The sequence below is a fragment of the Notothenia rossii genome, assembly GCF_949606895.1.
Source record: "Notothenia rossii genome assembly, chromosome: 3".
NCBI lineage: Eukaryota > Metazoa > Chordata > Actinopteri > Perciformes > Nototheniidae > Notothenia > Notothenia rossii.
Window position 1 is genome coordinate 85,649,064 of NC_136901.1, and position 17,474 is coordinate 85,666,537.

Genomic DNA, 17,474 nt, shown 5'->3' on the forward strand with positions numbered 1-17,474 from the left:
TTGATTCAATCCATGCATATGAAGCAGGGAAGTACTGATAAAAGACTACATGCGGTCAGCAACACAATTAACCTTTATAAATAAATGTACAGATGCAACAGCAGAGGCTTAGGTGCACAAGGTTAATGGTTTGGGAGAAAACTATTTCTGTCCTCGAGAGATTATTGCAATTATAGGTTTCTAGATAATGTAATTCTACAAGTGAAATTAGATGTTTTTTTTTTGCTGTGGTGCCCATAATCATGGAACTGTAAAGAGAGGATAGAGAATCTTCTGATATGAAAAGCAGTGTGCTCATTTCACACAGTCTTTAATGATTGGACTTGTTCTGAAGTCTTATTCAGAGGGGTTCAGTCGAAGGGCTCCAAGGCTGCAGAGTTCGGTGGTAACCATGGATTCGTTCAGTTAATGCCTTTTGCTTGAAAGCGAAACAGAGCCTGAGAACTCATTGTCTGCGGCAGATATTTAATTGAAACGAAGTAAGGGGGGTTGTCATTTGCCCTCTCGTTCTAAAGACTTCTACCAATATTATAAAACTTTCTGTGGAAGGTTGAAATTATTTATTCTTCTCTATTACTATGAAGAATATTATATTGGGCTGTCAACCCTGTGTTTTCATGCACATATATACTGTATTACATACTACAGTTTGACTCGATTGCTAACAAAATATATTTTTTTAATTGCTCAGTTTCTCAGAACACTAAACACAGTTCACAAAACCAAACACCCAAAGTGCAAAACACCTCATTTCTCCTGCTAAGTGAAGAACTGCACTCAAAACTACATAAACACTTACCAAATGCAAACTTCAGCACCAAATATAACACACTTCATTCATAATACTAGATGGTTTGACCACCCCACTACACACTGCTGAGCATCATCTACTGTAAAGCCCTTCCATCTGTTATGGGCTATGCTCTGTACATAGAGGTTTCTGTAGAGAAAGATTGCGTGAGTTTACAGAAATACAGTAAATGAAGAAATACAAATTAGTTGTTGAAAAAAATCACATTTTATTCAAAAATAACATTGTGCAACATGCATCTCAGCACATAGTTACTATGCTTCGGATCTCTCTAAGTGTGATGCATTGTTTGCCAAAACCAAGTTTGTAACTGCTGCTTCCTGTGCCGCATTGAACATCCTTAGCCTTCCTCCTGCACTTCTTTGTTTCTCAGTCCTTCAGATAAACAACAAAGATATAGTTGTTGGTCAGTGTCTGTGAGGTACGTTTACCAAAGTACATTGTGCAGGATTTTTGTACAGTTATAGTATGCAACATGCCAACAATTCAATTACAGTAATGAAGTAAATACGTTTCACACAACAGATATAAGCACTGATATATCATGAATATGCAGAGCTAAAAACTGGTAACTAACCTGTTTTCAAGACTAAGTGTCCGGATTACAGAGGCAACAGTAGATCGGCTTAGATTAGGCTGAACCCTCTGTCCAGCCTCTCTCATCGTCAAACCATGGTTGATAACATTTCATTTCATTAGAGAGTATTCTTCTTTGTCCACGTCCTCTCCCTCCAGCTCTACCTCTACCTCTCATTCTTCCTCCTCTCACTCTCACCCCATCTCTTAACCCTGTCTCCTAAAAATGACGTTCCCACAGAACTAAACTGCATTCTCAATTACGTTTAGCTAGAAACCTATTTTCTCCCACGTTACGTTCATTTGTAATTTTTAGGAGACAGGGTTGCACCTCTTCCTCCTCCTCTCACTCTAAACCCAGCTCTTCCTCTTCCTCTTGCTCTTGCTTCCATGTTGGCTTCCATTTTTGCTGTAAGAAAGTACTCACCTGGTCTTTTTATAGTGCTAACATCCTGATTGATGAGCCAACAATTATGCCATCAGGTGTTTGGTCAGGTGGAACGTGTTTCTTGATCATTGGTAAATGTGTGAGGCATTTTGAATATCAGTGTTAATGTGCTAACACGTGACTTTATGTCAGATTCCTGTGTCTTACATGGAGAAATGTGTGCAGTGGTTTGCAAAAAGTGCCATGTTGATTTGCAAATTGTGTGAAGAGCTGAAAAACGCGTTTAGAGTTTTGGAGATTTGAGCCGATGTTTTGCTTTTTGAGTGTCAGTTAAAAATAATTGTGCTTTATGTATACTTTTAGTGTGTTATCAATCGAGAAAAACTGTATAACAAATTAAAACACAATAATCTGGACGGCCAGCATCTAATGTTTGCAAATGACAATATACATACAAAATGTGTCATATGTATCCATTCACCTTTAGGCAGCCAATCATATCAAATAGACGGAACACACTAAGAGTCAAGGTTTCAATAGTGTGTGTGTGTGTGTGTGTGTGTGTGTGTGTGTGTGTGTGTGTGTGTGTGGTTAGGAATGATACGTTATATATGAATTTATTAGATGTATAATCGCAAATCATTTTGAAATCTGACTTTTAAATAAGACGTAAGCTATTTTTAAATCAATGATACATTGTTAAAAGGTTCCCCCTGTAGTAGCAATCAAATACAATTGCTAGAAAACCACTCCATTGTGTGATAGCAGGTTCAGCTTTTCCTTTGGCAGCTCTTCACATTTAGATCAGATGTTGTGCTTTCATGTCAAGCGTATGCAGGTGAAGGTCTTTTCAAATCCGCAGACAATTCTCCGTGTTCCATCTCCACTTGACCTACATGTCATGTTTCTACAAAGACAAACATCAGACACAAGAAAGGTCTACAACTATTGCAAAAAAACTTTTATACTTCTTTGAGATATGGCTTTTTCACCCACCTCTGCATTGCCGGCGACAACTAAGTGTGTAAGACATTGTATGAGGGATAGACAAAATATGAACTTCATCCATACAATATTTAGAAATGTAATATCAAAGACACAGTAATGTATCATACTATTCATGAATGTTCCCAGGGCAGTTTGCAAAAAAAATTACATTTCAAAATGTGCCGTTTGTTGCAAGGCTATAGGGTAGGATTGCATCAGACATCCAGAATATGAGGTTGATATGCGGGATAAAAAAAATATATATGTGTACATATATTTAAGAAAGTTTAAGAGGGATGTTGGAACACATTTCTAAATTGATGCAATGGATCTTAAACAGCCATTATGAGGGCACACGGCTCCTTTCTTACATTAGTGACAATGTAGAATTATAATTTGGAGTCACAATATGAAAATGGTCGCCTTCAGGCAGAAACATACACCCTCAGCCCCTTAGTTAGGCAAGTTCACGCCCCCCCGCTGATTCATCCGGAAGATCTGTGGACTGTATTCAGCAGTATACTGGAGTAACATGAAAGATAAAGCCACAACAGGCTCTCAAATGTATGTTAGCTGATCTTACAGAACAAATGTTGCCCCTGTGTTTCAGTACAGTCTTATTTCTCTATTTCTTGTTTCCCTGCATGTTTGTTGTTGGCATGATTTTTGCTGTATCAGAGCAATAACACCCTCACCTTAAAAGCTCAAACCCAGTTTCACACTGATCAAATAGGAAGTGGTATACAATAACAAAAGTAAAGCTCAGACATCAAAACTTTCAAATATAATCAAATTTATAATATAGATCAGTCAGCAATAAGGCACAACGTATCACTAGCAAGAGCCTGATGCAGCGACACCACCAAGCTAGAAAGAAACCAAAGATTTGTAATTGATTTTAGAGAGCCTACTAAAAACAGTTCCACTGCCTCTACACAAAGGGGTCAATACAGCCTAAGATGCAACATGCTGCAGAAAGTGCAGTGCTCATTTCATCACAGAAACCCTTCCATCAAGCCTCTAGCTCACAATGCTAATCAATACAGGGGAGTAGGGAAGGTGCCCCTGATTGATCATGTGGTCACACTGGACGTAATCAATGTGAAGACTGAATGGATCACGAACTTTGGAGAAAATCACAAAAAATCAGCATCACGTTGCCAGTACATTTGCATGTATTGATTCCCCCAGCGATCATATACACCATTTTGGAATCACATCAAAAACACTTTAGTTCACCCATACAGCACAGGGGATTGTGGGGATATTGTGGTCATATTATTGTTTATAATGTTGTTTTTTTATCTTAATGTGTGCATATGTGTCTTTTGATTGTGTATAGGATATACATATGTTATACATGTTGTATACATATTTGTATAATTGTATTTTTGTATTCGGGATTGTTCGAAACGTTATTACGATCTCTCTGTCTGTCCACACAAACTGAAATATTGACATTAAAGTTGACTTTGACATATTGATGACTAACATGACACACTTTCCGAAAACGTTGTATACCCGATAGAACAATTAATGTAGAAGAAAGAAAGGCTTAAGAGGACAAGTCTGAAGTAAATGACATGAACATGTTGCCATTATTAAGTCTGTGATCAAGGCTGTAGTGTAATGAGTCCATGTATATTACTTTTTGTTGGGCCAAGTAAACTACTTGGTTTACTTGGCCTAGTCACATGATCGACTGAACTTCTTCCACTTTGTGTGTTAAATTAGCTGTTAACGGCTGATTAATATCAAGACATGTTGATGCCAATCACTAATGTAAAGAGATCATGAATGAAATAACCCTGTATTAAATACAAATGAATGCTAACATCATTATTTACTGTACATGAATCAAATATGGAATGAAAGCAATTCTAGAACCCTGAAGGCAGGAGAGACTGAAAAGAGTCAAGGAAAGCTTATAAAAGTTAACAGCATTTAATTACACAAAAGATGCGGTGGTGTACAAAATGAAATGTGCGAGTGGAGGCGCTCTCCTCATCCGACCGATCAGTACAGGTCAGGGGGTAGAAGCATGGATGTATAATAAGTAGAAGAGATCAACTCTTGGCTTGCTCTTCCTGTTGTCATCTGAGGTCTTCTCCTATTGGCCGGCGTCGTCGAGGGGCGGGTCCAATGCAATTCCTGCCTTTTTCTGTTGCTAAATTACATCATTCTGGTGTCTGTGGTTATTTAAACATTCCCTGATAAACGTTATTCAGCGTCAATAAATGAGTGCTAATCCCAGTGTGCTCAGTGTACAACATCACATGTCATTTCACCTTCGATTCACGGTTTGAAAACGTAGCATTTCGCCACATGCTAATGCTAACCGGAAATGAAGAATCTTCAGAATAACAATGTTAAATTAATAGTGTGAACTTCCGGTATTTCAGAATAAAACTGATTTAAATTAAATAGTATATTTAATTCAAATTACGCCATATCAACATTGATTTTAATTTCTAACAGGAATCAATTTGAAATACAACAAATATGATCATGTCACGTAGAAATCTAACCACAACAATTCTTGCACTTTTCTGGTTGTTTTAAACTCCCTCGGTCTAATATCTGGTTAAAATCACATCGCAACTCTGTCCAGGGTTCCTACAGGTTTCACCAACTCAAATTTAAGACTTTTTAAGACCTTTGTAATACAACTTTTAAGACCTATTTCACGGCAAGAAAGTATGAAGGAAAATTGCTATGAAAGAAGAAATACGTCCCATAATTACTTACAAAGTAAATGTATTCAAACCCAAACGTCGCTGCCCGGAGGTCCCCCGAGGGAGCTGCTGCACTAGCTAACACTACATTTGCAAAAAAAACTCTACATGTTCTTGCAAGAGGTGCAGTGGGCTTCAAACACGTTCCCCCTCCCCTCCACTGGTTTCAACCAAGCACCAAATTTGATGTTTTCCAACCAAATACGGTTGAACTTACACTTCCCCACATCAAAAGTAGATTTGAAGATACCCGAGTTTCTGACTGCCGGTGTTTTGTTTTTTTAAATTATGCTCCCCCGTCATGAAATGCACCCCCTGGCCTGCCGTAAAAAGCACCCCCCAAAAGAAGATGCTTCTATTAATCCCACCCTCAAGCACTTTGGAGGGTATAGTTGTAGGACCAGTACCAATAAATGGAGCAAGTTTCATGTATGTGACACGTTTATTGTCAGAGATAGCAAGGGGTGCATATCGTAGCAACCAGGCTATTCATAAAAAGCACCACCCAAAATAAAAACAATCATATAATTCCCACCTTCAAGCACTTGATGTAAAAATAAACTATACATTGTAAAGCACAAGTACAAGCAAAAGTATACAGACAGGACGTCACAATTAAATAAAAACATATATTAAATAAAACATTTACGGAAAAATAAGTGACGAATTAATGCAAAATCCATGATTCGACAACACAACCATCAAAAAGACAACATAGGATAGCGGACTATACATTCAAGTGTCAAGCGGTGCATTTCACGACGGGGGTGCATCATTTGACACAACACCGGTAACTGAAGCTTGGTTGCTAGGTTACTAGCTGGGTGTTCTCCGATAAGGGGCCGGGGAAAACAAAGTTAGTGATTACTGGTTCCATGTTGATTTATTTCAATACAAATTGTTGGGGGTAACTGAAAGGCTATTAGCGTACTGGTAACTTTGCAGCCCGGACATTTCCCCCAAAACACATTTAGACGTGATCGCCATACAGAAGTACCTTTCAAATCCGGTCATTTTTAAGATCTTCTAAATCCTATTTAAGACCTTTCTAATTTGTTTGATCATATTTAAGACTTTTTAAGGCCTTAAATTCTGATTATCAAATGTAAGACTCTTTAAGACCCCGCAGGGATCCTGTCTGTCCTAAGGAGTCCTGACCCAGTATCATTTTTGTTCAGTTGGAATGGAGCTCATCCAAATGTGAAATAGTTTTTTTTGGATCAATAAACCTGCGCGTAGGAAAATATATTCCGAAAAAGACCTCATGGTAATAGCCTGTAATATATTTGATTTTCCTAAATCATTTTCTATTGAAAAAGTTGAGTAGGTGAGATGTCATCTCTAAACTGTTTAACTTTTCTCCTTCTCACTCACATCTGAATGGCTCTCAAGCACGTACACAAAGCACACGCTATACACACAGCACATGTGTAGTAGTTGCGATACGAAATATATCTCTCTCTCTCTCTCAACTCTTTCTGGGATTCCTCTTCAAATTCCTTGTGTGTGCTTCCTATCCTTTCATGGTAGGTTGAGCTTTTCAGGCATTGTCAAGTTTGTTTAAATTTTTAACAAGGGGGATATAAACAAAGAGACTGAGACAAGGGGTATTTCCCTCCTCTGAAATCAAAGGGATATTTCCCATGAAATGTTGTGCAGTGACGTGGAAAAGTCTTTGCCTTTTGTATCTTCTGATACCAACGGGCCCTTTCAAGCAACACTGAAAGCTATGACGCAGGATGGTCTATCAAGAAAAGTATGCACAGGTGGTTTAAACTGAACTTCTCTTTGTGTCTTTAATTCACTCCTAGGTGGTTCTTCTGTAATAGTTTGAGGAGCACTTTCCCCCAGCTCTGGATATTCAGTTTGTTTCATAAACCTAGTTTGCTCTTGCTCTAGGGGAATAAATCTTCTATCAAAATAATTACAGTAGAGTAATCAGTGACGATTTTCAGTCATTCCCCACACATGCTGTCCTTGATTGAAATGTAATTGTATAAAATCAACAGCGAAAGATGATGATCATGGATGGCCCAACAAAAACAGTGTTGTGCTTCATGTTGTCTTCAACAAGAAGTCATTTAATTTTGTGACAGGTGTGAAGGTAATTGAACACTGCCAGACATCACAAAAGCAGAGAAGAACATAACCATGAGGAGGAAAACAAACATAAACAGCTCTGCAAAATTGAGTTTAGTACCAGACACGCTGTCTAGAAATGATATTTCTCTAAAGAAATAATATAAACATTTTTCTAGGAGACAGGGCAGTAAATGCATACTGGGGTTATATGACAATATTCAATAAAACATTTTTATGAGGCTTAATCCAGTGCATTTAAGGTGGAATCTGTTTGAATAGGTTCAAGTTTAAGCTTTTAAAAAGACCGTCATGAATACGTTTCAACATATTTTAGAAATAGATGACTAGTTTATTGGCAATCCATTCAATCTTTGATCAGAGACGTTTTTACTTAAAGAGGTCCTATTATGCTTTTTGAGTTGTTCCCTTTCCTGTAGTGTGTTATAGGTTTTAGTGCATGTTAAGGCCCTGACACACCATGCCGAAATCGTACGTTTTCGTTAGTCGGACGACGAAGCGTGCCCTGTCGCCCAAACTCAATTTGGTGTGTCCCGCACCGTCTGCCGTAACACGCCATATGTGGCCTTTCATGGCCGACGGACAAAGAAATCACTCTGATCGCTTCTGCCTCTTGAGAGACTGTTGCTTGAGAATGTCTTCCACAAGCAACACTCCAATGGCTGATAGCTCCAGTACCGCACGAAACATGTTTTCGATGGACGAGAGTGAAAATGGAACGCACACGCTATTTGTTGTTTGTTTATATCACGCTGTCTGTTCTTCTTCTCTGTCTTCCGGTTGTTGCCTCTTTTGAATGACGAATACACACTTCCGCCGCCTGCTGGTAAGGAGAGTTATTGCCACTCACGCATGCGCAGTTCGTACGTGCTCGGCTGAAGTATTTGCGTGTGTTCCAGTCCGACACATGGCCAAGACGCATGAGAACACGGCGACGCAACAGTCGGCGTCGGCGAGTTCTCTGGTGACTGCTTGGTGTGTCAGGGCCTTAAACGGTCTGCAAAGGCTAAAATCCCAATGTACTCTCCAGTGGGAGTTCCCCCCCCCCCCCTGCCTGAAACTTCTCCATTGGACTCCTTTGTTTACTTCCTCAACATACTTAGTGACATCACTATGTAACATTCACGTTTCTATTGGTTAGTGCTCCAACACATTGTATATGATAGGCTAGGGGACACATATGCACTCTGAAAATGAGCATAATATGTTTAAATCACAGCTCATAGTGTATGTATCAAGTGTATTACCAAAGTAGTTATAATAAATTGTCTGAAACACCATAAACAGCTGTACATAAATGAATGGCAGTGTATCAGTCAGTCAGTACCAGACTAGTGGCCAACCCAAGAGACAGACATTCCCATCCTTAGAGTTTGTTAGCATGGCTAAAACACATTCTTATGAGCATCAGGTCCACATTTCCTAAGTGGTTAGTAGTATGAAGGCATTTGGACTAGATCCCCTTAGTTTCAATATTGGTTATAGCCCTGCTAGAACACAAACAATTCTAAGAATACATTCTCATATGCAAGGTAAAAAAAGGACTTTAGGCCTCCCTGTGCAGTGGAAGACAGACACAGCAGTCACTGATTTACAATTATGGCTGCTTACTTGCTTCAGAGGCTTGATTGCAGCAAAAGGATCCTATAATAGAAATAGAAGTCCCTATGAGATACATTTGAGAGCATGCCAATGTCAAATGAAACACAGGAAGCCAGAGAGAGTTGGCAAACTGGCTCCATCTCCTGGAGGAGACAAGAGACGGGGGGGCTCCACTGAATACAACCCCATCTTCACATGCTTTCATTATTCTGCTTATGGAAGGTGACGCTGTGCTTTGCTAGATAACATAAATACGTAGCAACCAAAACATAAATAGGGCAACTGCTTAAAGTATAGAAAGTACAAATACAGTACACTGTGGTAATGATTTTAGATGTTGAAAAGGTTACTTGGATAATCCAATAGAATACAATATACAAGTGGAGCAAGTAAACATCTGTGAAACACAGGCAACCACTAAAACAACTTGAGTTCCACATTTAATGCAAAACTCTCAAGGCAAGCAGTAATATGTTGATGACCTCATTCAAAAATAATTCCACTTGAGAGGCTGCACAGCAAACGAATAATAATAAACTATATTGCTGGTCCATTTGTTCCATTTGTTGGGGATGTCTGCAGGTGCACTAAAGCATGAATTGGCCATCCATGACCAGTAATCATGTCCTGTCTATTAGACTGTGCTGCTGGGAAATAACACCAGGAAAAGAACAGAGCTATGACATTTCTTGAATTACCACAGCTCACTAGTCACAATCCAATTACTTTGTCTATGTTTGCGACGGATCACCATCACTCCTTCAGTTTCCATTTCTTGAGGTTAACACCTTATTATTTCTTACAAGGTATTATATAAGCTGCACCTGCATACATCCTTACCCTTGCACAAACTGAAAATTGGAGAGAAAAAAATTAAGAAATTCTGACACTGATTAAAATGTCAGCACTTTAATGCATGAAATGATATATGCACTATAGTTTATGAGTACCGCATTGCCCTGTGTGGCTCTTAACATATTGGATTTTCCAGAGCAGAAGCAGCATTTATATTCCGTTGTTTGGCGGTGTTTAGAAAACAAGGACTGATCCTTATTGTGCATCTTAAGCTGGTCCCTCTCCCTTAAATGAATTCATTTAACAAGCACTCCAGGGTTTGTGTGCCAAGAAGCACTGAGTTACAGCTGTTCCACAATGCCTCTGCCACAGTCCAAATTTAGCTAAATAGCTGCAAGGAAGCAGCACTCTCCGAGCTAGTTCAGGACCTTACATGGAGGTGCGCCCAACTTCAAAGCAACACTGCATTATCTTTCCTCCAAGAAACAAAAAGTACAATATTTACTCACCCATGACACAAAATGACTACAGGGGGTTTGAAAGGCTTGTTGATCAAGCCATATTGATTCATGTTGTTCTTTGGTGTTGAGCTGTGTGATATCCAAAGCTCACTCCCATGTTTTGTAAGAAAACTCCAGAGCCTATTATTCGTTTGTCCAATTCACTTGTGTCACGATTTCTGAGAATAAAACATTCTTTTTATGAAGTGCTTTTAAATACCCTTGGGTTTCGACTTACTTGTTAGATTAGCATGTCTTTCATTCTTTCAGTTGACTATACATATAAATATTATATTGGAAGGAATAAAGCTCAGACTTCCCGTCGACACTGAGTACCCACTGAGTGTTTGTTCCCACATGTGGCCTGAGCTAGTTTTCTCCTTTAGTGTCATATCATGTTGTGAATAAACTAACTGCTTCTGAACTACACATGAATATGAATTGCCTGAACCACATGTTAAAAAAAATGGGTGCTGTGCTGTTTCTGAGAGAAGTGCAGCCCCATGCTGAACTTCCATATGGTTGCACTTTAACAAAAATTGCAGAGGTTTAGCCTCAGAGTAAAATTCTAAATGACTGTAACCAAGAACAACTAGCTTCCTGGCAGACTGGCTATGGGGGGAGAAATGGATACTTCATTTGCCTCCAAATTTAACTCGAACCCACTCAGCTATCATGGCTGTCGATGTCAGGCAGCCAGTAGCATGGCTGTTCACCTTGAGGGGTCCCTGGGAGATTGGCTTCTCTGGAGCTAACTGATATGGACTGGAGCCCAATTTCCTTTTGGCTAATTAGCTTGGCTACAATACCAGTAGCAGTCCTTATCAGCCCCCAAGCCTTCTGCTCTCTGTCTGTCTATTTCCTTTTTTTCTCTGTAGGTTTGCAGCACAGTCAGATAGCTTTCCGCAAAAGCTCAAGTGACAGACTTCCACTTGCATGTAGCAAAGGTTATGGATGTTCTCAGAGCATTACACGCATGAACGCATCATGTCTGTCGCAATTTTCACTAGGGCATATTAAGTGAAATCCTTTTTCATTAAATATAAAGCTTCAAGCTCAATTTACTCCCTGGAGGTTTACTGTGTAAATACCATTTGAGAAGAAAAAATGAATGATCTGTCAATTCTGGGCTGATTAACTTTGTAGATTAACATGGGTTTGCTTTGATACGGATATTGTGTTTTACATAAATATGTAACTATTGAAGAATGGGAGGAGCAGTTTCATATTTTGAGAAATGTGCTTGTTTGCTTTCTTGTTAACATATGAGATGACCAAAACCACTCTCATGTATGTCAGTTAAATATGAAGCTAAAACCATTAGCAGGTTAGCTTATTTTAGCAGATTGGAGTCAGAGGGGAAATTATAGCTTGGCTCTGCATCAAGGTAACACAATGGGGTCTCGTTGTCACCATGAGTTTGCCAAGCAACCATCAGAAACTCCAGAAACTCACTGCGGCTGGGCAACAAAAAGTTAGGCACAAAAACTCCAGATCACCAATTTATTTTAAAGTACGGGTAATGCAGTTAACACCTTAACATGCATTACCATATGTGTTAACTAGTGAGCTCACGAGAAGCTTTTAGGTGGAGTTTTCTTCAACAGAAGTTATTCCCTTGTTTCCTTTATATTTAGCAGACAGAATGAGAAAATGAGAATGAAATTAATTAAGCAAGACTGAAGATATCTTTTCTCAAGATGTCAATCTTTTCATTTAAATAATATATTTCTGTGTCAGAGGATAACATATACTTGCTGTATTCCCATACACATTTTTAAATCATAGATTGCCTATGTTTGAAGGTGATGTACCCCTTTGTATCTCACATTGAAGCCAGGTTTATATATAAAGTGCGACCTCTTAGCTTTGAGAGTCCCTTTAGATGTATTGTTCAGTGTCTCATTTCTCTTTCTCCTGAACGCTTGATATATCTCAATTCACTGTGGACTTAAATGCGTCCACTCAGCAAAAACACTTATTGTTTGAATTTTTTTCTATTTGCAGGATATTTCACAAAACCCTATTCTAACTCATGTAATCCCCAGAAATGGCACAGGCCCAGCATGCAGCCATTCAAAATGCACCAGTGCCCTCAAATGCCTGCTCAGCCCCAGAACACAGACAATAAGGGCCTCAGGGTAATTTCACACTCCGTTATGATTTTGTTCAGAAATAATATCGTTTTGGACAGAAGTTTTAGTTGACTTCCGGAGAAAGAAAGAAAGAAAGCATACTGGTGTTGCTTGAAATGAAAGTCAAGCTGTGATTCTGAAAAGGTATCACAACTTTTTTTCACAACAGGTGGCGACCTGTTAGATAAATGTACATACATATTAGGAAGAGAAATTAAGGTTATGATGGTTGTGCTTTAGTATTAGCACTGGAGCTTGGGATAAAAAGCCAGAAAACAATTGAATTATTGCAATAAGCGCCGCTAACTGTGCTGAATGTTTCATGACGGCAAAATAAATGGAAAAAAGGCATTTGAATGAAAGCACAGACCCGCTAATATCTCCTTAATGATTTTCTTTGGAACATTCGGCTGCAGGGCATTGCAGGGTGACACATGTACACAATAATGGCAGACTAAAAGAAGCGTAAAGTCATATAATAGCTTCCATGACCATTAAACTTTAATAGGCACACCTAACTAATGCAGTTAAACCTGCGGCAGGTTTCCTACACCACCAGACTCAAAGATTACATTTCTAAACTTGATTGATTTGCACAGGCATGACCAATAGCTCTAATGTGATAATGCATCATAGGTCAGATTACTGTGATGGTGGTTGGGAGAATGACTGTGGTCACAATTACATGACTAGCTTGCAGCATGCTTGGCAAACAACACAGAATCACCGCCAAGCGAAGCGATGTCGAGGCAACCTAATGCTCTGTCATTGAAACCCATCTCAATTAGGCTGAAGCTGGACAGGTGCATGGAGTTGAATGATTGGTTCTTCTTTTCCCCTCTCACTGTGGTGATGTTTATATTTTCCCAGTGGAAAACTAAGGACTTAAAGTAGCTCTTAATAGAGATTCTCTGTTTTGTTCAATAAAGGGAAAGACGGTTACTAACTCTCTTTAATGACACCAAAACATCCCGGCGGTAATAATAGCTGAAATGATTCTAAAATAGCATAACACGTTATTTAACTAGGCTACCATCTGTATTTTTAAGCACCAATTATATGTACATTTTAAGAAACACACAATACTGCATTTCTAGTGTGGTTGGGGTATGACCATTGGCTCAATTTGTCATGATGTATTCACCAAAGTAATTGCTATGATGAGAGCATTGGACAACATCCCTAGGTCCAACTGGGAAAATAACACGAGTGGCTAGACAATGATATATTCAATGAAACTCATTCCACAGTTTAGCCAGATAAACTTGTAAGGAAATTAATGTTAAAGGTCCGCTATTATACTGTTTTTCATCAATATATTATAGGTCTGAGATACAAAACAGGTCTCTGAAGTGTTTGGCTCCAAACAGCAAACAGATCATTGCGGCATCCAATAATCCCCTCTGTTTCAGCCCTGTTTGCCCTGTGCTGATTCTCTGTCTGTTACTTTAGATCAGGGGTGTCAAACTCAATTTCAACTCGAGCCACATTAGCATCATAGTTGCACTCAAAGGGCCAGTTTTATATATAAGACTATATAAGAATAAATATATAAATATTTAATATATATAAAATCATTTATTATATAACATTATTTCCTCTTCATTGGATTATTATCGGATAGGTTAATTACTTCATAATTAACTACTTCTGAAAGCAGAAGTCTAGGGCAAACAATTGCAAGTCTCTTCAGTGTGCATGTCACAAAATGATTTAAAAAGAAAAGCCAAATTCTGGAAAAACTACAAAAAATAAGTGAAATTCTGAAAAAAAAAGGTAACATTTTGAGAAAAAAAAGTCAAATTCTGAGAAAAAAGTCATATTTGAGATGCATTGTGGGACATGTAGTTTATGGGCAATGTGCTTCTGTAAAGCGGCATGTAACCGTATAATAAACATATTATATTCTTTGCTCTAGTGGGGCCACATGAAATGAAGTCGCGGGCCGGATTTGGCCCCCGGGCCTTGAGTTTGACACCCCTGCTTTAGATGAAAATAAGGAGCCCCTCCCCACGCCACGCCCCTCTGAGAGGTATTTGGTTAAAAAGAACTCAATGGTGCTCTAAGAGGAGATTCAGGAGATAAGGTGGGGGTGGGGGGGGGGGGGGGGGGGTTACCTTGGTTGGTGATTGGCTAATGGTTACACAAGCCAAAAACACATTATGACATCATCAAGTGGCAAAAATCTGATCAACTCATTTTCAGACAGGTTTTTATAGAAATGGATCGGGACAAAAAGAGAGAGAATATTTGTTCCTGAAACTTTCGGAATCTCTTTCCACAGAGGGGACACATGTTTACATGAAAAAGGGGATTTTACATAATACAGTAGGTCACCGTTAATGAATACTGTGAGTGCACATAACTTCAGCTAGTAGTCGAGGTTGAGCCATGAAATCAGTGTGTAAAATATTGATGGTATTTTATTTATATTGTAATATTCTAAGATACCTAGCAACAACAGGCAAAGGGACTGCACATCAAAATCAGGCTTTACGCTAAATTATGACACATCTACATGCTGAATAAAGATATAAATCAAACGACAATAAAGCAACAGCAAAACTATATATAACACAAATCAAACGGTGTTACTATAAAAGGAGGCAGTGGAAAAGAAGCTTCACATGAGGGAGAGATTTTTAAAAGGAGAGACTATTCTGATCTAGCTGCAGCCTGAGATGTTGAGGCAGGGAGCCTCAACAGCGACTGAGATATGGTGATTTAAAATAGGCCTGGATAAACGGTTCACTGTGTCATGAGTCAAAACAGAGGTAATGGTTTTTGGGAGATAGCAGGAGCCTCCACATGTGTCGCACTCTCCCAGTGAAACTCCCCACTGTCAGGTGAAAAGCAGCAGCTGCCATTAGAGTCCACACATGCATTAGAGGAGGCAGAGCGTCCTGCCAACACTCACACAGAGGCTGCCAATGACAGGACCCAGCTTTACACTGGGAACCTGCAACACATCTTCATCATTCAGTTGGAAAGGTTCCTGTAAATGACACCAACGGTTGTTTGGTGGCAATGTTGAAAGAAGTACACAGCTGTAGAAGTATAAATAGGTTTAAAGAAAGTCCAGTACAAGTAAAAGTCCTTCATTTATCAGGTTTCTTAAATAATAGTACAATAATATAGGAGCAAAAATGTTCCTAAAGTATCAACAGTTTAAATTGCTATGGCTATTTCACATTATTATATGTAAGGGATAATGTGCAGCGAGGCGGTCATTATGGGTAAAAGAACACCCGACAGGCCGCTCAGAGAGCCCGACGCGAAGCGGAGGGATCTTGATCAGCTTGAAGGCCTTGATGACCAAGACGCTGCACATTATCCCGCTTATTACACGGCCATATACTAAACAAACAAAGGAATCGACTCCCAATATTAGTTGAAATTATTTTATTGACTTAAAAATTATCGTATTTCTTCCGTTAAGAAAAAAAACTGTTCCACGGCGCACCAATGGCTGGAACTGCGACAACAACAACTTTACGGCAGCACTTTCCAACCCTGTTCACAGTTTCTGATCCACGAACAAGTCCTTAAACTCTGCAGAGCCGAAACAGTTCCTGTTAGTGTTTACTTCCTCTCTGCCTTCTTCTGGTGATTTATCTGACGTCCAGCGCTCCGTCTTTTACCCTCTTTTACTTTCTCTTTCTTGATCCTCCTTAGCAACAGTCAATAAGTCCTTGACAGCGGTCTGTACTACAGTATTAACAACGTGTCACGTGTTCTGAATTGACCAATCAGAATTGAGTATTCAACGAAGCCATGTAATAATGAAAAATATGATATGCTGTGATATACATGTAAGAGCATGTCAATGTTTTAGTTTGTCAAAGTGAAACCAATTTTGGACACTTAAACTGGGCAGATAAGTATTAAAGTACTGCATCATATCATATAATGAATATTTATATGTAACAATGACATTTAAATAAATGTAAGCGATTGAAAAGTGCAAGATATTTCCTCTGGAATGCAAGGGAGTAGAAGTATAAAGTAGCAATACATGGACATACTGAAATGAAGTACAATTCATGTGCAAAAACACTGTTCTGTGAAAGTTGAGAATGAGGCAAAGATGTCAAATGAAGCTGAATATCAACACAATAATCATCAGACTGTTAAGAAATAACGGGTCTGGTGTCTGTGATGATGCCACGGACAGATGCCGCAGAAGTTAACTTGCCCCCAAGAGTTCAATTTTAAGGAGTTTTTCTGCTGCAACTAGCTGATGGGGAAACCTTATCAGACATCAGATAAAAAGAGGAAAGTTTCACACTGTTCAGAATCTTAATCACAAACTGGGTGTTGTTGTATTTTCTCCCTCAAGATGTTGAACACTTCCTTTAGATAAATTCCATGAACGGCAGCTGTTATCCTTGTCAGGAAACAGCCGACCTGGGTAATAATCTGCAAATGTGCCAGATTCTAATCATTTTTTATAAGTTAATAATAATAACATCAAATAATGTTCTCTTGCATAAATCATGCATCAAATGAATCTTCCAATAACATGATGATGAATTGAAAAAGATGAGAATATTTAAACAGGTGCAAATAGCTTGTTCACTATAGTCACCCGGTTGCAAATCGTTTTGTTCACTACAGTCACCCGGGTACAAATGCATTGTTCACTGAAGTCCCCAGGGGGCAAATAGCATTGTGCATTAAGGTCAACAGGATGAAAAAAGCATTGTTCACTATAGTCAACCGGGTGCAAATAGCATGTTATTCTTAACTCTAAACCATATTATTTAAATATATATATATATATATATATATATATATATATATATATAGTTAGTGCCGTCGTTTTTTCTCAAGGAAAGCAGGAAA